At 44.7% G+C, this 22,918-nt stretch overlaps 1 pseudogene; it reads left to right on the forward strand.

Annotated features, from left to right (window-relative positions):
- The first annotated feature begins 757 nt into the window (after positions 1–757).
- LOC133892189 (actin-like) lies at positions 758–22,571 on the forward strand (annotated as a pseudogene).
- The last annotated feature ends 347 nt before the right edge of the window (positions 22,572–22,918 follow it).

Below are 22,918 nucleotides of genomic sequence, written 5' to 3' on the forward strand. Positions count from 1 at the left end.
TAAGAAAAAGACTAGTACAGAACTAGAAAAAGAAAGAGCATATCGAATTTTCTACGAACTTTTCCCAACTTGCGCATTCAATCATCATACAAACATGAACTCGATTGAGAGCATACGCGAGGCAGACTAGGACTTCAGAACCCTTTTGGCCGTTAGGCGTGATATGTCTAACAATCTTTGTACCGTTATGTCTCATGAGGTATAGATGTTCTCCATTGATCCAACACATTCCTCCGTTGGTTCTATTCAATGTGTTCGACGCAAATCCAGATAAAATTTTGCAAAAAATATATAAAAGAAATATAGTATAACGATGTAGCCCCCAACTTGAGCACAAGCGATATGGTTAAGACTATTACAAGAAGTAGATCGGATCTAATCTAACTTAGGGCCAAAGTTGCCGTGTATCTCCTCTGCTAGGGCCTTATGCTTGTGTCCCCTCATTCTCTTTTCTTCCTCTCAGTCTTTTCGCCTCATATAGGGGTGATGTACCGACTACTATCTAGTTGTAGTCGATAGGGAGTTGTCTTCCTTACGTCTAAATAGATAGATCTGTTCTGTATACTACTCGTTCCGAGTTGGGTAACCAATCTAGCCTTTTCTAGTATGTACTTCTTTGATTCCGGTTGTATCAGGTGCTGCTGATTCGGTTCTGTGATATCTGGAGCTGCCTAATATGTGTTGTACATACACTTTCTTTATATCGTATACCTCGTATATGTATATACCTATAGTTAGATATTTGACAGTTCTGACCATGTTTGTTTCCATGCAGGCTGTGCTTTCCCGCTTTGCTAGTGGAAGCACAACAGGTAGTTACCTGACTGATGACATCTCGCAATGCAAGCCTTCCATCTCAGCTGGAAAACATTGTTCTTACTGCAAGTATTGTGCTAGACTCTGGTCATGGTTTGAGCCAGACTGCCAATCTATGAGGGTACGCCATTCCACACGCCATACATCGTTTCAACCTTGGTGGACGTCACTGAAAAGCTTATGGAGATTCTCATTCTCACTAAAAGAAGTTACTGCTTCACCAGCTCTGCTAGATGGGAAATTGTAAACGACATCAAGGAGAGGCTTGCATATGTGGCACCTGACAACGAGCTGGAGACTGCCAAGAGCAGCCCCCATGTCAATAGGAGCTATAAGCTGCCCGATGGGCAGGTGATTGCCGTCGGGGCAGAGAGGATCAATTGCACTGACATCCTCTTCCAGCCCAGTCTCATTGGTATTGAAGCTCCTGGCCTCCATGAGATGACCTACAATTCTATCACGAAGTGTGATGCGCAAATTAGGAAAGACCTCTACGGTCACATTGTGCTCAGTGGTGGATCAACCATGTTCCGTGGTACTGCTGATCGCATGAGGAAGGAGAGTATGTCGAGTTAAGATCCACGTGGTGGCACCACCGAAAAGGAATTATAGTGTTTGGATCGGACACTACTGCAGAACAGGTGATCAGTGCCGGTTCAAAAACGTGATCAATGTCGGTTTATGAGCCGGCACTTATTAATCGGCACTGATAGTTAGTGACTATCAGTGCCGGGTATGGAACCGGCACTGAAAATCACTATCAGTGCTGGTTCTAGATTAGAACCGACACTGATAGTGCACCTATCAGTGCCGGTTAGTATTACCAACCGGCACTGATATGAGTGATATCATTGCCGGTTGTTTGTTACCAACCGGCACTAATAGGTGTTTCCCTTCTTTTTTAAAAAACGTAGCGGTTGCCACCAATACAGTGCCATTTTCAAATTTTGGACGTTGCCGGAAATAGACACGCATACATATCAAGTTTCATCACAGTATATATACACAACCACATATAAATGGTATTTATAAAAAATCAAGTCTCGTCACAATATATGTACACCGCATACTTATTAAGTTTTATTACAATAATCTTATGGAGTTTAAGATTTCTTGTGAACCGATGGGTCTGAACTCTGCCCTTTTTTATGGGTTGAAGGTAACGAGAAAGACGATCCAATTTCATGGAACTCACCGGTTGGATTGATGATTTCATCATTGATAAACCCAACAAGTTGTTCTTGAAGTGCGTTGATTTCATGAGGCATGAGACGTTCTTTGGACAGCTCAAGGATCTGCAATTTGAAGAATTGAATAAATCAATACATATGATTTTGGCGTATCGAACCTGAAAATTAGTCATCAATGTGTATACCGCCTACCTCAGGATCTTCCGGCAGGATCGAATCCTCTGTGTTGAAGCTGTGCATGAATTCAATTACATAAAAATCACATAAATTATTGCCCGGACCCTGCTTCCTACAAGGAAAGCCATGTCGGACTGTCCATTCTTTCGTGTATGGCCTGTATCTAATGCTCTTCTTGATGTATCGCGGGTACACTCTGTATGTGTGTGATTATTACCGTAAGTAGACTTAGATTCAATCAAATCAAATATTACAAGAGCAGTAACAAAATGGTCGGTTTTTACCTTTGTAGCAAGTCAATGACGGGTTGGTAGGTTTCTTTCGGATTATCTTGTGAGTCGAAAATAAAGATCTTGCTAATATCTAACTGGATGACAAGAAGGATCCAGTGAAAACTGTACATAGGTCACTATAGGTTAGTTGGTCCTAATTTCTAACGATGTATTGCTCAAAAAGAGTAGAAACACGTACCCCAGTGGTAGGGTAAAAGTATGTATTTCTTCAATTGTAGCTCCAGAAGACACTTCAATACATAGTCCTCGGTTTTCTTTAGGTCAGTAGATTTCATCATTGTCGGGTTAACAAGATATGGGTCGATAAATCCCACATGCATGATGCACTCCTTTTTGCATCTTTGTACCTCCATTCTATATAAGGAATAAGTTAAAAGATTTAATACAATGGTACAGAAATGTCTATTGTGAATTATACGTATACGACACTTACATAATCCAACAACTCAACATAGACACGTCGAGGGCATCATACTCGTACAGTCGATACATTTCCTCAAAGAATATAAAAATACTGCCATCCCCGTGGAGGAAATCTTGTTCCTTGACTCTGGCCTCGAAACTTTCCCTACCCTCCTTCGACTCATTCATGTACCACGCATGAAATTTCCGAAGTTGATATGTCAGTTTGGCCCACTCGTCCGGCGTGACCAATAGTTCGCCCAGCTTAAATTGCCATCTCTCGGCTGCTTTGGGTGCCACGGACTCGTTAAAAAAATTGCTCTCTTGTCATATTGGCGTCCTTAAGGAATCTTTCTAGTTGTTGTTCTTCCTGTACCTGATCAATAGAAGCCTGCCTCAAGGATTTCTTTCCTTTGATACACTCGTAGTCTGATTGACGCTTAGCCACAGCAGGTTTGCTCAGCGTCAAGAGAAACTTTTTCATTTCTTCAGTGAGTGTTTTTTTCTTCTCAGGCTCTCATTTTTTGTAAAAATTTCTTGACTTCGGCGTTCACTATCGCTCTGTTTTCCTCTGCAGTTCTTTCATAAGGCAACTTCTCAGGTGCTGCCACCTTCTTAGACTGAGAGCGTGTTGTCAACTTCGGAGGAGTTGGCAATTTTGACGGCAGTGTTGCTGAGTTCGGAGGAGGAGGAGTCGACTCACTTGGAGGCACTGGTGCTGACTTCGGAGGGGGAGGTGTTGGCTCCCTTGGTGGCACTGTTGCGGACTTTGGAGGGGGAGGAGTTGACTCTATTGTTGGCGACTTGCATGGGGGAGGAGTCGGCTCTCTTCTCGGTGACGGTGGCAGTGGCGGCGACAGTGGAGGAGTTGGATCTCTTCCTGGTGACGGTGGCACTGGCGCCGACCGTGGAGGAGTTGGATCTCTTCTGTGTGCTGGGTCCGTCTCCGCATCAGACGACTCGTCTGTCTCATCTTCAAACAATATGTAGCGCTTGTGCCACAAAACGAAGCCACCCACGTTTGATCCAAGCCTCTTGGAACCCGTCTCTCCGGGGTAATCCATGTCAAGCTTACGGTACAGCTTTCGCACGAAGTCCACGTGGACCTTAGCGTATCCCCGTGGTATCGGAAGATCGTTCAAGAGAGCCCCTTCGACGCATTGGTCGACCTGCCCCATAGCCACCGTGATGGTAATGTTCATAGTGGGCACGACAAGCTTGCACACCTTGCTTTCTATGATGTCATCCACGGGGAAACGGGCTAATTCTTCTTCTCCAAACCCCGCGGACGCGCAGCTGCTCCGATGACCACCAGGGCTCACAACATTTTCTTCACCTTGCTGCTACCTGATTCCTTGCTGAAATGATTCTTTGATTTCCCTGATTTTGGTGTTTGTCATCTGATGCTCTTGCACAAGTTCTTGTCACACTACAGCCAGCAGGTCTTCCAGCTCTTCTCTCCTTCTCTTCCGACTCCTATAACTTTCGGCGGATTCTGGGAATCCCTCTTTCCAGGGCACCACACCCTTGCCTCTGGTGCGACCTGGGTGCTCCTTGGTTCCTAGTGCCAAGGTTAACTGGTCGTTCTCCCTATCCGGCAGTGTCGGAGGATTAACTCCTGTCGCAGGGATCCTGAGAGACCTTTTTTTAGAGATTCGGCCGGGGGGATGATCCTGAATAAGTTCGTCGGAGAAATGAATGAGGGTAAATGCAACGGCCGGTGGTGAGGAGGATGACCTAGTGCAAAAAGAAGTAAATGCACCGGAATTTAGATAGGTTCGGGTCGTACAGGGGCGTAATACCCTACTCCTGTATGGATGCAATAACTGTCCTGAGGAAGTCCCTCAAGGATGTTACTGGTTACAAGAATATTGGCCTAACTAAGAGCTTGAGGCTCCGTGTTCTTCGGCAGGGACTGTCCCTTGTCCCTTGTGTTCATCTATAGTTCGGTTCTTGATGCTTAGGTGCTTGCGGTCTCTTCTTGGATGATCTTCTCTTATGTGTTGCCAGCTCTTTTAAGTACTCGCCGGCTGTGACATGCCACGAACGGGAAGGAGGGGGGCACAAGTTCCAAGACACCATGACTGGGAAAGGCATCATCATTTCTGCTGGGTGAAGTGACCGGGGGTGGAAAAAACGCCGCACGCCCAGTCACCTGTCACCATAAACGCCCTGGCAACGGGCGCCGTGGAGAGGGCCCACCGGGCAGCCGCAGGGCAACCCGGCGTGCCCGCCCTGTCTTGTTCCTCTACCACAGTAGGGCGGTAGACGGAACGCCTTGATCCTTACGATGTTATCCGGAGACAAGCCGGATGATACGGGACGGGACCCATGCAATTAATAGCCCCACGCCTCTCTGCCAAAACATGGCAGGAACTGACACCGCGGCGGGAGCAGTTGGAGATGTCAGGCCACGCACGCTCATTAAATGCGGCCTCGGACCTCTGACTGGTGGACACCTCATCGGCGGGCCCCTCGGGGGCCTTTCTGGGTCATCGGGGCACCGAGTGCTCGGGGGTACTGTTCACCTCCCCGAGCACTCTCTCCCGAGCACTCTTGCACGATCCTTCGGGGAACCGAGTGCTCAGGGGCTGCCACGTGCAGCCCCGAGCACTCTCTCCCGAGCACTCTTACGCGGATCCTCAGGGAACCGAGCGCTCGGGAGCTGCCACACGCAGTCCCAAGCACTCTCTCCCGGAACTTAGCACTTCTGATCGTCGGGGGACTAGGGCGCTCGGGGGTGACCGGGCACCTCCCCGAGCACTTTCTTCCCGGTACTTAGACTCTGTAGATCATCGGGGAACTGGGGTGCTCGGGGACCACCGACTGTGGCCCCGAGCACCTTCTCCCGGGACTTGAGCTTTTCTCATCCTTTAGGAGGGACCTCGTGGAATGGCGCCAGGTGGCGGATGGCTGGCCGGGCCTCGGGACTCAGGACCCCCGGTTCTTGATACACCGACAGGCAGCCTTGGGAAGACTGGGTGTGGGCATCTGCAATTCTTTGCATCACTTCCTGTTCTCTGTCACTTTTGAAGTTCAGACTGCCATCTGCCGCCAAGGTCACCCCTCTCGCGTACAGATAGTGCTTCGCCCATTCAATCCAGGGAGCCGTTTGAGGTGTGGCACCACTGCGGGTTACCTGTTCTTCCATCTCATCCCACTCATCGTATTTCCTCACGTACCCACGCGAGCCAGTTCTGTGGGGGTACACGTTCTTCTGGGAGTTGGCTTTGTTGATCTCGCTTAGCCTTTGTGCTTCCTCTGAACTCTTGTGCTCTATGAAACCATTCCAGAATGGTTGAACCGTCGGATAATGGTCCCATTTTGGTGTCCGGCCCACCAAGCCATAATTTCTCCACAGCTTACCCTTGAAATTCTTGAACGCGATGGACATTGTTGATAGGGCACGACTCTTCGCTTTGGCAATGTTGCATCCTACAGGGAACTCAAACTTTGCCAACAACTTGCCCCACATAAGATCCTTGATATTTTCGAGAACCACCCACACGTCATCCCGTCTGCCTCTCCAAGTTCTGTATGTGACTGCGACATGGTCCCTCACCAGACACCCGATTGCTGTCTTGTATGGGCCCAGAATAACTTTTGGTCTTGTGGGCTCCCCGACTGCATTGACCTCCGCGATGATGAAACGTCCCTCAGGTATCGTGCTGGGACCTCATCCACTCCTCTCTTCTCCAATCATCTCGTCACCACCCGGAGCATCAGCATCAGGGTCGATCTGACCCTCCGGTGCATCACCTTCGGCCATGCCCTGCGCAGCCTCAGCGGCTGTCTCCAACTCAATCTGTTCCATGTTCAAGTACAACCTCGGGCTACCGCCCCATGTCTGGTCCGGCTCCATGTTTGCAGGCTCATCATGTATTGAGGTTGGAGCCAGACTTGAGGGACCTTGTATCGGAGGGGGGACGGGACGGGGCCGTGCACGGCGGTTGGATTTCGTACGTGTCATTCCTACATCAACATTTTAGACACAAGAAGCACTTGATTTAGAGATAATCTAAAACCGAATGCTATACTGGAACATAGAAGAAATGAGGAGAAAGGGACGTAAAATGCAAGGGCATAAGGCATACAGAAATGCAAAAGTACAACATATTGATCAGGTCCATAAGTACAACATACATCAGTTTTAGTTATGCAAGTGTTCATAGCCAGAGTACAGAACACATAATAATCAGGTCCACACAAGCATTATACATTCAAACTACTCGTCGCTATCGTCACTCGGCAACCACCAGTACTCATCGCCCTCAATGTGGCCAACATCATCGCCCTCAACGTAGTCATAAGGAACCATGTCGTTCGGGTCCACGCTAGAATCCACATCATCGCCCTCAAGGTGGCTAACATCTTGACGGTCCAGCACCTCGGCTGATTGAATGGACAACTTCTGAAGCCTGCTCACTACCTCCTCAATTTGGAGTACTTGCACAAATAGGGATTGAAGCTTTTGTTAGCCATCTTCCTTAGGTCTACAACTATATCATTGATCTTTTCGATGGTCCATGCCCAACCATCAGTCATTGTTCTACAACCATCCAAAACGGATAGGAAAACACATATGACATACCAATTTATGACAAAGCTATATATACAAAGCTATATTCAAAGCTATATATTCAAATGAAAGGCACATATTAGAATCAATGACAAAGCTATATATACAAAGCTAGTCCAATTATTGGAAAATTGCATGGTTTGAGATAAAAAAAAATATTGTAATGGTGGCGGCCTTGAAACACCTATTGACTCAATGAGCTCGATCAAAAAGAAACAAAGATCAAACCTCGATATTTTCATTCACGTAACCAGCTAATCTACTTATTCTGGGATACATCACCAAGTGACCATTTTTCTAACATTTATTGCAACAAGTTGCCTTGTTATAGTTTTCCGGTTTCACAAGATTTAAATTCAAATAAAAATATATTAGAATGAGTTGTATTAGAATTTAACAATGACTAGGTCAAACAGTATGCCAATTGTAAATGAACTACGTCGCAAGAGCTGACTGTGAAGGATAACAGAAGAATGAGGACACCACTTATTGATAAGGAGACAGTCTCTCTAACATCTAAAACATAGGAAAATAAGGATCCTCGTTTGCGTCAGGAGTTTTTTCTAAAAAAAAGAAACAATCGCAAGAAGCCCTGAATAAACACAAACCAACTATAGCCCAGAAGTATACAAATACAACATACATATCATGTAATATGCTGACCCATAAAAGAAATAACAAAATCGTGAGTCAAGAACAAGGCACCAAACTAATCATTTTTCTTCATAAAGAACAAAAGAAAATACTGAAAAGAAAACCACAAACAATACTACGATCAGCTCTTGCTGTCCCCAGAGGCCTCCTCCCTACACTTCAAACCGCAACAGTCAGGAATACAAAGCCCACTAATATTCACCACAAAGAACAAGCATTGCTACCTATACATAATCTCGGTATTGCTACCTTGTAGATCAAGCATTGAGTCAAAGATATCACAATTGGACAATGACGACTTCACCAGCCACGGCTACCTGTGCATCGCAATTACTCCCAATTGGACAACATGGACAATAATAAAGCAAATACGAACTTCTAGCTAAAATGACGAGTAACATAAAAGACGAATTTCTTTTAAAAGGAAACCCAAAATTATAAAGGAAAAAAGGAGAAAGATTAGGCTACTTTTAGCTAAAATGGCTCAATTACATCACCACTATATAACCAAAACAATAAGAGTTTTTGCATGACTGTATGTGGAAAATGAATGGTAGCATGGTAACTTTAAGGGGTGCAGCACTAGATGTATTCTCATACCAAGACTACACTACAAGGTAATCATGACAAAGGAAACATGAGCGAATTCCAACACCGTAGCCTTCATAAAAGAATCATATTTGCCAACGGAGTTTGCACTAGTTAACTTCGAATCATGAATTACAATATAAATGTTTGTACAATTATACATGTACCAAAGGATTACAGAGCATTGCAGCACATAACATCTACACTCAACCTCCCTAATGGATCAACAACAATAGCACTATCAACTTAAATTGATACTCTCTGCAGCTCAACAGTTTTCAAACCAAAGGGGCTCAATATCTCCAAATAGCTCACATTTCACAGAACAAAAATAGTCTCGCATATATGTATATTTGAACTTCACATTTTTCACATGTATTTAGGTAATCCAGTCACTTGAATTTTCATAGCACTAAGCTATAGAACCCTAGTTCGTAGTTCCTCTATTTCTCCCAAATTCTTCCATCCTTATCACAAATTTCGTTGGGGAGGACGGGATGGTGCTTACCCTTTGGGCTTGAAGGGGATGGAGGAGAGCAGAGCAGGAGAGGTGGTCCTCGACGTCGGCGTCAAGGGCGGCGGCGGCTCCTCCTTCGTGGGGAGTGACGGCGGCAAGGGCTCGGGGACAAATCGGCGTTGGGAGGAGGCAGCGATGCGTCGAGCCGGCGTCCGGAGGAGGCGGCGGCGTGTTGGGGCGGCGTCGGGAGGAGGCGGCTACGCGTCGGGGTGGCATCGGGAGGAGGCGGCGGCGCGTTGGGGCTCGGGTGACTAAAGCGAACGAGGAAGGTAGCGCTAGGGTGAATAGAGGAACGAGGATGCGGCTAAGTGTTGGAGATAAATATAGGAGACGTATCAGTGCCGGTTTTATTTTCCAACCAGCACTGATACTTCAAGTATCAGTGCTGATTATATGTACAACCGGCACTGATAGTTGAAGTATCAGTGCCGGTTGTACATATAACCGGCACTGATACTTGATTTCCCAGCAAATTAATTCTTATAATGTGCTTTGTTTGACAAAATAAATGCATTAATGTGCTTTGTTGCATATAAAATTAGTTTTAATTCTAGAAAATTGCAAATAAATTTTATAAAATCTTTTTAACTTGTTTTATGTTGAAAAATAATTCTAGAAAAATTCAATATGCACTCGATATAAATTAAATCATATTATTACATCACTCATACATGTCCTTCATACAAAATAAAGCTTAACCTAAATATTATACAAATTTCACCAAATACATGAAAGCTGCTTTCACTGAACGATTAATGCTTCATTATGGTCGCGGCGTATGTAGGTAGCTTCCGCAGTGTCATCAATGAGAGGCAGTTTGACATTCTCTCCAAAAGGAGGCAGGTCTTCGAATTTGTCACAGTCTTCGTCGTCGATAACATTCTCAACACCGACGATTTTTCTTTTTCCTTGAAGAACCACGTGACGCTCCTCCTTGTTAGCTGGGTTCGGGTCCTTTACATAGAAGACTTGTGCAACATCGTTGGCAAGCACGAATGGTTGTTCTCTGTATCCGACGAGTTTGAGGTCCAAGGTAGTCATACCGTACTTGTCGACCTTGACTCCCCCTGTGAGTCTGACCCATTGGCACCGAAATAGAGGGACCATCAACTCGCCATATTCAAGTTCCCAAATCTCCTCTATGAATCCATAGTAGGTCTCCCTTTTGCCAGCGCGGTCACAAGCATCAGTACGGACACTGCTATTTTGGTTAGTGCTCTTGTTGTCTTGTGCTCGCGTATAAAATGTATAGCCGTTAATCTCGTATGCTTAGAATGTGCGAATCGTAGTTGATGGGCCATCTGCCAGCAGTTCCAACAGAGCATCGTTGGTATCCTTACCCATCATGAGTTGACGTAACCAATTATCGAAATTATCTCTGTGCTCTTTTGCGATCCAATCATCTGACTTCGTTGGATTTGTGGAGCGTAGCATGCTCACATGCATTTTGACATACGGGATCACTACAACTGCCTGTTGCAGAACTGCGAAGTGTGCTTGAGTGAATGAATCACGATCTTTGATATGGATTGAAGTATCACCTATCGTCCCTTTCCCCTTTAGCCTCCCCTCATAGCGAGATATAGGCATACCAATCGCGTTCAGTTTCATATAGTCAATGCAAAACTCAATGCCCTCCTCCGTACTCCACCCTTGGGCAATGCAACCTTCCGGACGACCTCGTTTATGAATATATTTCTTCAGAACCCCCATGAACCTTTCGAAAGGATAAATCTGATGCAGAAACACGGGGCCAAGGCTCTTTATCTTACCCACAATGTGAACAATTAGATGGGGCATTATATCAAAAAATATCGGAGGGAAAATAGTCTCAAATTGACATATAGTATGGACCACGTCTTCCTGCAGCTTTACCAGTTTGTTCGGATCAATGACCTTCTATGAAATTGCGTTGAAGAACGAACACAGCTTAATGATTGGGTCTCGGACCTTATCCGACAGAATACCTCGAATTGCAACTGGAAGCATCTGTGTCATCATCACGTGACAATCATGAGACTTCATGCCAACTAACTTCGTATCTTTCATGTTTACAAAGTTCCTGATATTGGAGGAGTAACCGGTCGGAACTTTGACATCACACAAGCAACCACACAGGCAGATCTTCTCTTCCTTGCTCATAGTGTAGTAAGCTGTGGGAAGTTTCTTTTTGCCGTTGTCTAATTGTATGTAGTGTAGGTCCTTCCTGAGGTTCATTTCTTCCAGGTCCAGCCGTGCATTTAGTGTATCTTTTGTTTTGCCGGGTATGTCTAGTAAGGTACCAATCAAGCTATCAAACACATTCTTCTCCACGTGCATGACGTCGATTGCGTGTCGAACCATAAGATACTTCCAATAAGGCAGCAACCAAAATATTGACATCTTTTTCCACATGGGAGCATTTTGCCCAACCTGCATTTTTGTACTGCCTGGCCCCTTTCCAAGTACAACTCTAAGTGTATTAAACATCTTAAATACCTATTCTCCACTGTGAATCTTCGGAGCTTGACGAAGCTCCATTGTCCCATCAAAAGCTCTTTTATTCTTGCGGTATGGGTGATCCGGACGGAGGAACCTACGGTGACCCATGAAGATCATTTTTCGGCTATTTTTTAGCCACCGCCCCTCTATTTCCTCCAAGCACTGAACACATCCATTGTACCCTTTTACAGTCTGCCCTGATTAGTTACCAAGAGCAGGCCAATCTGAAATCGTCACGAACAGCATCGCGCGCAGGGTGAAATTCTCGCGTCTGTACTCATCCCATACCCGTACACCATCTTTCCACAATACAAGAAGATCTTCCACCAATGGCTTGAGGTACACATCGATATCGTTGCCTGGTTGATTCGGCCCACTAATCAGCAGAGGCATGATAAGGTACTTCCGCTTCATGCATATCCAAAGTGGAAGGTTGTAGATACAGAGAGTCACAGGCCAAGTGCTATGAGTACTTCTCGTGTTGCCGAAAGGATTCATCCCATCCGTGCTCAACCCGAACCTTATATTCCTCACTTCATTTCTAAGTTCCTTGTATTTCGAATCGAATCTCCTCCATTGCATGCCATCAGCAGGGTGTCTAAGCAATCTATCTTTCTTGCGCTGTTCGGCGTGCCATCGCATCAGCTCGACATTCGCTCTGTTAGCAAACAATCGCTTCAAACGGGGGACTATAGGGAAATACCAAGCCACCTTAATGGGGGGTCTTTTCTTCTTTCTCTTCACCCCTACGCCATCGCTCTCGATATCATCAACGCTGCTCTTGTACCGTGGTGCATTGCAAACGTGACACGCTTCCAAGTCTGCATCCTCACCGCGGAACAACATGCAATCGTTTCCACATGCATATATTTTCTCTACTTCCAATCTCAATTTGCAGACAACCTGCTTGGCATGGTACGTCTTTTCGGGCAACGTGTTCCCCTCTGGAAGCAATTCCCTCAAGAATTCTAACAATTCATTGAAACCCTTATCGGCCCAACCATTGCTAGCCTTCATTTGCATCAGTGTCAGTACCATATGCAACTTGCTATGCTCATATTTACAGTTCAGGTAAACTGGTGTTTTAGAGTCCTCTATCATGCGCTGGTACTTTTGATGTTATCTTTCAATGGTGAAGTCCCCCTCCTCATCGCGCAACATTTGTTCTATGCCTTCTTCATTGTTGCCAACAAAACTATCCCGATCATCGTTCTCGACAAAAGTATCTTCAAATGCCGACATATCAAAGTCTTCGTTAGCCGTCGGATCGTTGACTCCATCTCCTTCGACTGTTGATTGCCCTTCACGCCCAACATCTGCAAGTTCACCGTGCTCAGTCCAACGGGTGTAGCCAGCCTTGAAACCCCTGCGAATCAAGTGTGCACGGATCTGCTCTATGTTTGAAAACTACTTCTCATTCTTGCAGTCGACACACGGACAGCATATATAGTGCTCGTCACGCTTCCCTTTTGGCTTCTTGTATGCCGCGGCAGCCCTCAAAAAAGCCTTGATGCCAACAATGAACTCTGGCCCTCGTTCCTTGTACATCCATGACCGGTCTATCTGCAAATCATTATAATTAAACACATTGGACTTATAATCATTAAACATTTCAAAATCTAGAACATATTCATCGAATTACCTCGCATCCTGATTGGTCCCTATTTGAGGGCCCATATCCTTTCGGTACTTGGGCCGGGTCGGGGGGACCCGCCTTCCAAAGGCTGCCAAGTCTGATTGCGATCCGTGGGTGGACGTGCCATCCCTACAACACAATATTTTATCAACTGTACATGTTAAATTCACTATGTTGATTAATTAACAGAGGAAATCCACTGGATTATTATTAAAATTCATGACTTTAAAAATATACGCAATCCACACACTAGAAAATTAGAGCTAGATTTTAGAGACATTTTACAAATACCTCCCTAATTTTTTATTCTTTGGATGCCACTCGAATGACAGTTCTAGCGGTATTTTTACAATTTTTGAATGGCAATAATGGTTCAACAAGTTGCAAAGTTGCAACTCGTTAAATCATCTACAATGATAAAATTGCGACCTTTCTCTAATTTATATGGATATTTGAGCTCTTGCTCATTTCAAATTTCAACACCAACTAACAACCACCTAAATTCAAACCTAGAGAAATCTAACAACTAAAATCCAACTAAGAATCAAATTTAGATCATCTCTATACATCTAACAACGATAAAGTTGCAAACTTTACCAAAATTAGATCTCAACTACATCTCTAAATCCATAACCATGGAACAAGCACCATCCATCATCAACCCTAGAGCAATCTACCAAGTAATCTATCCAAAAATGAAATATAGATCTTACTAGCCTTAAAACAGTTGACTCCTCCAAATTTTGAAGGCTCCCACGCAAAAAAAAAACCTTGAATCGCCAAAACAAATGGCAAGGAGGCGCTGTAACACTGAGCTACGACGGCGGCGGCTCTGTTCTGGGTCAAGATGGGGAAGAAGATGTGCTATATATACTGTAGCAGGCTATCAGTGTCGGTTTAAAGAGGAATCGGCACTGAAATACCACTATCAGTGCCGGTTTGTTATTAGAACCGGCACTGATGTATAAGTGCTGGTTCTAACCACCAACCGGCACTGATAGTAACTATCAGTGCCGGTTCTTAACTCCAGGCCCTCGATCGCGGGCGGGAGTTTTAGAACCGGCACTGATACCTCTTTCAGTACCGGTTCCTTTGTGATGAGGACATCACTCTTTCGGATACACACACACTGAGTATTCCCCCAACAATAGGTCCATTGACACGAGCTCGTGCACGTCAACTAAATCATGAGGTGAGCTCGTTCCTTAGTGTTCCTTTATATTTTGATGAGGATGGGATGCTACTGAATAATTGTGATATATTGCTACTTAGGAACACGGGAGAAGAACAGCAAGGGCGCCCAAGCCAAGGTGGAGGCCCAATCCAGTTCGAGTCCGTTTCGGAGTCCAGGACCAGTCCGCACTAAAATCGTCGCCCAGGACACATACGGACTCCATTTCTGACGTTCTGCACATGGTTGGAAAGCTGAGGAGATAAGCTTTCCAACGGGACTGGTCCCATGTCCAAATTCTTTCTGAGTCAACGGGAATCGTCAAAACAAGTGGACATCCAGAATCTGTCAGGGTGCTGCGCCACCATCTTTTGGGCCGTTGGCCCGTGTATCGTGTTGGAGTCCATTAGGGATGCGTCCAGGGGTCCTTGGCCGACCCTAATCCTTTATATACAGTAGCCGCCGCCCTAATTAGAGTTGGGTTTTGCTTAGACATTGATCTACACACAGTTGTGAGATTTTCGCTCTTGTTCCGGACCGACTAGGCCGCCGCAAGTGTTTGTGGAACCCCGACTTCGAGTGCTTGAATTCAATTCGCAATATTTCAGATTGCATCTTCTACGTTCTTGCTTGTGTTCTCGGTACGCTTGCAGGGATTGAGCCTTCTTGGCGAGGTCAACCGCGCGACACGGTTGATAACCATCGGAGCTGTGGTGTAGTGATTGCAAGGGAGACGATCTGTTCGGGTCGAAGCCTTTGGATCATCAACGTCGAGTTCTCCACCCACCGACTTATCACTACCTATCGGAAGATCAGGCCAACATTACTCATCAACTGGTATCAGATTTTCAGGTTGCCCGTTAGGTAATTTCGTTTTCCCCTTTAGATTAGTCTGTTTTTCATTACCTAGAGTCCAGAAAAAGCCAAAAAAATTCCGTCAATTTCCGCTGCCCTAGAACCCTTTGTGCCTTTGCAATTTTTGTTTTTAGTTGCGCGTTGTTGAGTTTGTGTCCGTGGTCGAGTCTTGTTGCTGGTTTTAGAGTCGTGTTCTTGGTTTTTAGTCAACGCTCCGTGCTGTTTTGATCACGCCGCTATCCCATCGCCACCATCCCCACCAACAAGTCGAGCCACCACATTACTCGATTTGCCACCGCGAGCCGCCTTGTGTTACTTTCCGCCACGCCAACCCTAGATAGGTCGCAAGCCGCCTTGTATCAATTGCCCTGCCACCGCTGCCATCCTTGTTCATCTTGCGATCCTATTGCTTGCAATACCTTAAAGAGGTCAATTTCTGCAAGAGTTACTTGGAAAAAAACCCTAACTCGACAGGGGTTCAGTAAAACAGCCATAACTTTCTCATACGAACTCGGAATCAGGCAAAAAAAAATTTCACGGACATCTACAGAAAAAGTTACATCCGTTGCTCCCCGCTTTCCCGGGTTCCGCCGAAATTTTTTTCCCAAATTCGGCTTGGAAGATTGAGTATTCGAGCCGCGAAGTTTTCGCACGCTTTTAGAGAACGTGCTTGATTTTCTGTAGGCCACATCTTGCATCCGTTTGAGCTGAATTTCTGTGGTTGTTGCTTGTGTGCTCCTAGTTCAGAAAAAATATCAGAAAAATACGAAGAAAAAAAATTCGTGATTCCTACTAGTGCTAAAAGACAAAAAAGAGGAGCACATAGAGAACACCCAGATAATTGTGCTGTTTGCTGTGTCTTTCTCTGATCATCCTTTTTACCTCTGTTTCAGCTGTTGTGCTAGGACTAGGGACACGTGATAGACCAGCAACTGTGATTCATACTTTGGACACTTATTTAGCTTTGCTCTTCTGATTACAATTATTGCTAATCCTTGCTACCATATTGTGCCTTCCAAGCTCCACCTCCTTTGATCCGAATAGGTTCACTCTTGCAATCATCCCACGCTTCCACGGTTGTTCCTCCTTGCTGCGTTGGTAAGAACATTTGTAAGAGCGTGGTAAGACGCTTGAGTTTGTGTGATTCCACCTTCCACAACCTAGTAGTTGATAGGGATAATATTTTTTGTCCTTTGTTTTCTACTAACCATGTCAGGTGATGGCTCTCCGTCGGATTTTAAGGATTGCGTGTCCAAGGAAGAACTCAACAAAGCCTTGCATGATCATACTAGGCTATTGACAGACATTAGAACAAGCATTGCTAGCCTCGTCACGCGAGTCAACGACCTTGAATTGCGACAGCCACCACAGGATGATGACCATTCACATGATGATGATGATGATGATACTAATGATGGTGACCAAGAAGATGGTGAGGTTTTTGTTGGGCAAGATGCGCGTGCTGAGCAACGTCCTCATGCTGAACAATTACGTCGTGGCCAACAACAACGTCGTCAAGGTAATGGAGGTAATAATGTTAATCGCAACGGTCGCGATGATCCTTATTCTAAGATTAAGTTTTCCATGCCTCCTTTTGATGGTGCATATGATGCTGATGCTTATTTGAATTGGGAAATGACGGTTGATCAAAAGTATAGTTCTCATATGGTTCCTGAAATACATAGAGTTAGACTAGTCACTTATGAGTTCACGAATTATGCTATTATTTGGTGGAATGGTCTAGTTTCTAGTGGCTTAGAACCTGAATCATGGCCTAGACTAAAGCGTGCCATGCGCAATAGATTTATTCCTCCTGATTATACACGTGAATTGAAAAAGAAATTGCAGCGCTTAAATCAAGGTTCTAAATCTGTCCATGATTACTATCAAGAGCTTCAAATTGCTATGCTTCGATGTAGTATACAAGAGGATGATGAGGATACCATGATTCGTTTTTACTCCGGGTTGAGACGTGAAATTCAGGACCTTATTGATTATAAAGATTACAATACTACCAATAGGTTGTTCCATTTTGCTATCTTGGCAGAAAAAGAACTGCAGGGTCGACAACAGGTGCAGAAATTGCGGAACAATTTTGGGAGTACATCTACTTCACGAGTACCACCGGGACAAGCAACAACTTTCCCTTCTACATCTACACGATCTGCTGCCCCCTCCTCCAACACTCGGGCGCGTTCAGCAGGAGCACCACAACCATCACGTGAGGTGAGTAAATCTACTGTTTCGCAGGATCCAATGCCACGCTCTTCTTCAGGTGCAGCTACCACGGGTCGTACAACGGGCATTGTGTGCCGTCGCTGCCAATGTATTGGCCACATCATGAAGGATTGCCCAAGCCAGCGAGCATACTCCGCAACAGCAGATGGTGGATATGTTAGTCATAGTGATGTCGAGGAAGACTATGCATTTGAAGCTAATCTTGCAGCCGATCATGACATGGATAGTGAGGGGGAGGAGATTAGTGGTACCGCTGCCACGGAGAGTTATGCAGCACGCACCTTCATTGTGAAGCGAGTTTTGAGTTCTCAAATGGGGCAAGCGGAGCAGCTACAACGCCATAATCTATTCCAGACATTCCTCATTGTCAAAGATGCACGTGTTCGTACCATAATTGATGGCGGGAGTTGCAACAACCTCTTGAGCTCCGATCTTGTGAAGAATCTTTCTTTGCCAACACGTGCACATCCTCATCCATACTACATTCAGTGGTTCAATAACAGCGGTAAGGTTAAGGTAACACAATCTGCGAGAGTACATTTTTCTATTGGTTCCTACCATGATTATGCTGATTTTGATGTAGTGCATATGCAAGCATGTTCACTTTTGTTAGGCCGTCCTTGGGAATTTGATACCGATGCTACACACCATGGTAGAAGTAATAAATACTCTCTCATGCACAAGGGAAAGAAAATCTCTTTGCTTCCTTTGACACCTGCTGAAATTGTGCAATGTGATAAAGCTTTAGCTGAAAAAGAAAAGAAAGAACGTATTTTGGAATCTGAAAATCAGCAAGTAGCTCATTCTGTTTTTCCACCTAAGAAAGAAAAGAACACACCTAGGTCCGAAGGCATTAAGTTAAAGGGTGGTGTTATGCTTGCTACTAAAACTGACCTTGCTGAAATTCAAGATAATAATACTTTGTGCTATGCTTTCGTATGCAAAGAGGCTTTATTTTCAATTGATGATATACCTAGCTCTTTGCCTCCTGCTGTCACTAACCTTTTGCAGGAGTATAAGGATGTCTTTCCAGCTGAGATACCCCCGGGGCTGCCACCATTGAGAGGGATATAGCACCAAATAGATTTGATCCCGGGAGCTACATTGCCAAACCGCGCTGCATATAGGACCAATCCGGAGGAGACTAAGGAAATTCAGCGACAAGTCCAAGACCTTTTGGACCGTGGGTACGTACGAGAGAGCCTTAGTCCTTGTGTTGTTCCTGTTCTTTTGGTTCCTAAGAAAGATGGCACATGGCGCATGTGTGTTGATTGTAGAGCCATTAATAATATCACAATAAGGTATCGTCACCCTATTCCTAGGCTAGACGACATGCTTGATGAGTTGAGTGGTTCTATTATTTTCACAAAGATTGACTTGCGTAGTGGTTACCACCAAATAAGAATGAAATTGGGAGATGAATGGAAAACTGCTTTCAAAACTAAGTTCGGTCTATATGAGTGGTTAGTGATGCCTTTTGGTTTAACTAATGCACCTAGCACTTTCATGAGATTGAGGAATGAGGTTTTACGTGCTTTCATAGGAAGATTTGTGGTGGTGTACTTTGATGATATTTTGATCTATAGCAAGTCACATGAAGAACACATTGATCATCTACGTGCTGTTTTTACTGCTTTGAGAGAGGCACGTTTGTTTGCTAACCTTGACAAGTGCACCTTTTGCACGAATAGAGTTGCTTTTCTTGGCTATGTTGTTACTCCACAGGGAATTGAAGTGGATGAAGCTAAAATTGAAGCCATCAAGAGCTGGCTGACCCCTGGGACTATCACACAGGTAAGAAGCTTTCATGGACTTGCAGGGTTCTATCGGCGTTTTGTGAGAGATTTTAGCACCATTGCTGCCCCACTCAATGAGTTGACAAAGAAGGGCGTTCCGTTCCAATGGGGGCCAGCACAAGAACAAGCTTTTAATACGCTGAAAGATAAGCTTACGCATGCACCTCTACTCCAACTTCCGGACTTTGGTAAGACTTTTGAGTTAGAATGTGATGCTAGCGGCATTGGAATTGGAGGAGTGCTACTACAAGGAGGTAAACCCGTTGCTTATTTTAGTGAGAAATTGAATGGGCCATCTCTTAATTATTCGACTTATGATAAGGAGTTGTATGCTTTAGTGCGAGTTTTAGAAACATGGCAACATTATCTTTGGCCTAAGGAGTTTATTATTCATTCTGATCATGAAGCTTTGAAACATATTAGAAGCCAAGCCAAACTGAACAAACGTTATGCTAAATGGGTTGAATTTATAGAGTCTTTTCCTTATATCATTAAACACAAGAAAGGTAAAGACAATGTCATTGCAGATGCGTTATCTAGACGTTATACCATGTTGTCCCAACTCGATCATAAGATTTTTGGTTTAGAAACAATTAAAGCATATGCTACTGATTTGGACTTTAAAGATGCTCTCGAACATTGTAAAGAAGGAAGAACTTGGAATAAATATGTGCTGAATGATGGATTGCTATACCGTGCTAACAGGCTATGCATCCCAGCTAGCTCTATTCGCCTATTGTTCTTGCAGGAAGCGCATGGAGGTGGTTTGATGGGACATTTTGGAGTGAAGAAGACCGAGGATGTACTGGCTACTCACTTCTTTTGGCCTAAGATGAGGCGCGACGTCGAGCGCTACGTGGCACGCTGCACTACTTGCAATAAAGCTAAGTCTCGCTTGAACCCACATGGACTTTATATGCCTCTTCCTGTTCCTAGTGTGCCTTGGGAGGATATTTCTATGGATTTTGTTTTAGAATTGCCTAGGAGCAAGAGGGGGAGGGATAGTATATTTGTCGTTGTGGACCGTTTTTCAAAAATGGCACATTTTATACCTTGTCACAAGAGCGATGATGCTACAAACATAGCTGATTTATTTTTCAGGGAAATCATTCGCTTGCATGGAGTGCCTAACACCATTGTTTCGGATCGTGATGCAAAATTTTTGAGCCACTTTTGGAGGACACTTTGGAATAAACTTAGGACAAAGCTGCTGTTTTCGACGACATGTCACCCTCAAACCGACGGACAAACGGAGGTTGTGAATCGCACATTATCCACCATGTTGCGGGCTGTTTTGAAGAAAAATTTGAGGATGTGGGAAGAGTGTCTACCCCATATCGAGTTCGCTTACAACAGATCAGTTCACTCCACCACCAAGGTAAGTCCGTTTCAGGTAGTGTATGGTTTTAACCCCCGTGCCCCTATTGATTTACTTCCTTTACCAACATCCGAGAAATTGAATTTTGATGCTAAGACACGTGCTGATTTGATTCTGAAAATGCATGAGTTGACTAAGCAAAATATTGAAAAGATGAATGAGAAGTATAGAACTTATGGTAGCCGAGGTCGGAAACATATTACTTTTGAAATTGGTGATCTTGTGTGGTTACATTTGCGCAAAGATAGGTTTCCTGATTTGAGAAAGTCTAAATTGCTGCCTCGAGCTGATGGTCCTTTTAAAATTGTGGAAAAGATCAATGATAATGCATATAAGCTTGAGTTGCCTGCAGATTATGGGGTTAGTCCCACATTTAACATTTCAGATTTAAAGCCTTACCTGAGAGAAGAAGATGACATTGCATCGAGGACGACTCCAATTCAAGAGGGGGAGGATGATGAGGACATCACTCTTTCAGATACACACACACTGAGTATTCCCCCAACAATAGGTCCATTGACACGAGCTCGTGCACGTCAACTAAATCATGAGGTGAGCTCGTTCCTTAGTGTTCCGTTATATTTTGATGAGGATGGGATGCTACTGAATAATTGTGATATATTGCTACTTAGGAACACGGGAGAAGAACAGCAAGGGCGCCCAAGCCAAGGTGGAGGTCCAATCCAGTTCGAGTCCGTTTCGGAGTCCAGGACCAGTCCGCACTAAAATCGTCGTCCAGGACGCATACGGACTCCATTTCCGACGTTCTGCACATGGTTGGAAAGCTAAGGAGATAAGCTTTCCAACGGGACTGGTCCCATGTCCAAATTCATTCTGAGTCAACGGGAATCGTCAAAACAAGTGGACATCCAGAATTTGTCAGGGTGCTGCGCCACCATCTTTTGGGCCGTTGGCCCGTGTATCGTGTTGGAGTCTATTAGGGATGCGTCCAGGGGTCCTTGGCCGACCCTAATCCTTTATATACAGTAGCCGCCACCCTAATTAGAGTTGGGTTTTGCTTAGACATTGATCTACACACAGTTGTGAGATTTTCGCTCTTGTTCCGGACCGACTAGGCCGCCGCAAGTGTTTGTGGAACCCCGACTTCGAATGCTTGAATTCATTTCGCAATATTTCAGATTGCATCTTCTACGTTCTTGCTTGTGTTCTCGGTACGCTTGCAGGGATTGAGCCTTCTTGGCGAGGTCAACCGCGTGACACGGTTGATAACCATCGGAGCTGTGGTGTAGTGATTGCAAGGGAGACGATCTGTTCGGGTCGAAGCCTTTGGATCATCAACGTCGAGTTCTCCACCCACCGACTTATCACTACCTATCGGAAGATCAGGCTAACATTATTCATCACTTTGAATCAACATTGAAGGTGGCGGCTATTATGTGAGGTTCTATAGTAGTGGGAGGACTCATCCTCGCCTCCCTTAGCACCTTCCAACAGGTGAATATTACACATTTCGCTGTTGCTCAAATAGCATGTTTTGTTATGTTTCAGCAGATGTACTTTATGGTTTCATCCGTTGCTTCAGTCTCCAGTTTCTCTCTCTCTCTTTTTTTTTTGGCTATCGTTTTGGTTTTTAAAAACTGAAAGGGTGAAGTTTTGGGCTGGTGGCAGCTATGCGTCAAATGAACTATAATAGTTGATGTATGCACTGGACGGTTATGACCTAGTGTTCTAAAAGAAATGTACTAACAGCGCACTGCGATGTTTATATGACAGACCTGGATCTCAAGGGGCGAGTATGACGAGTCAGGTCCAGCGATTGTCCATCGGAATGTCTCATAATATCTGGGTTGTTTGTATTTCTGCACTACTCCGTCTGTTGTATTATCAAGTCCTTTACATATATTCTATTGTGTTAGAGATTGCTGGGGTTCCATTGAGCTATGTTGCAGGATTTGTTCGTTTGATAAAAATTGCGTGTACCTTTAAGACTTGTTGTATGTTCAGTGTCAGCTATATTTGACTTGTGATGATTCATACATAGCTCTTTTGAGTTTTTCATTGATGCCATGTTTGGTGCCTCATGCTAGTCATCGCTGTATGGTCAGCGTTGCGCTCATGCACAACTTTAGAGTAACTCCAATCAAACCCTTATCTATTTGCTATTCTAGTTTTTATTGAATATTCAT

Source organism: Phragmites australis, chromosome 15 (assembly GCF_958298935.1).
Source record: "Phragmites australis chromosome 15, lpPhrAust1.1, whole genome shotgun sequence".
Taxonomy (NCBI): domain Eukaryota; kingdom Viridiplantae; phylum Streptophyta; class Magnoliopsida; order Poales; family Poaceae; genus Phragmites; species Phragmites australis.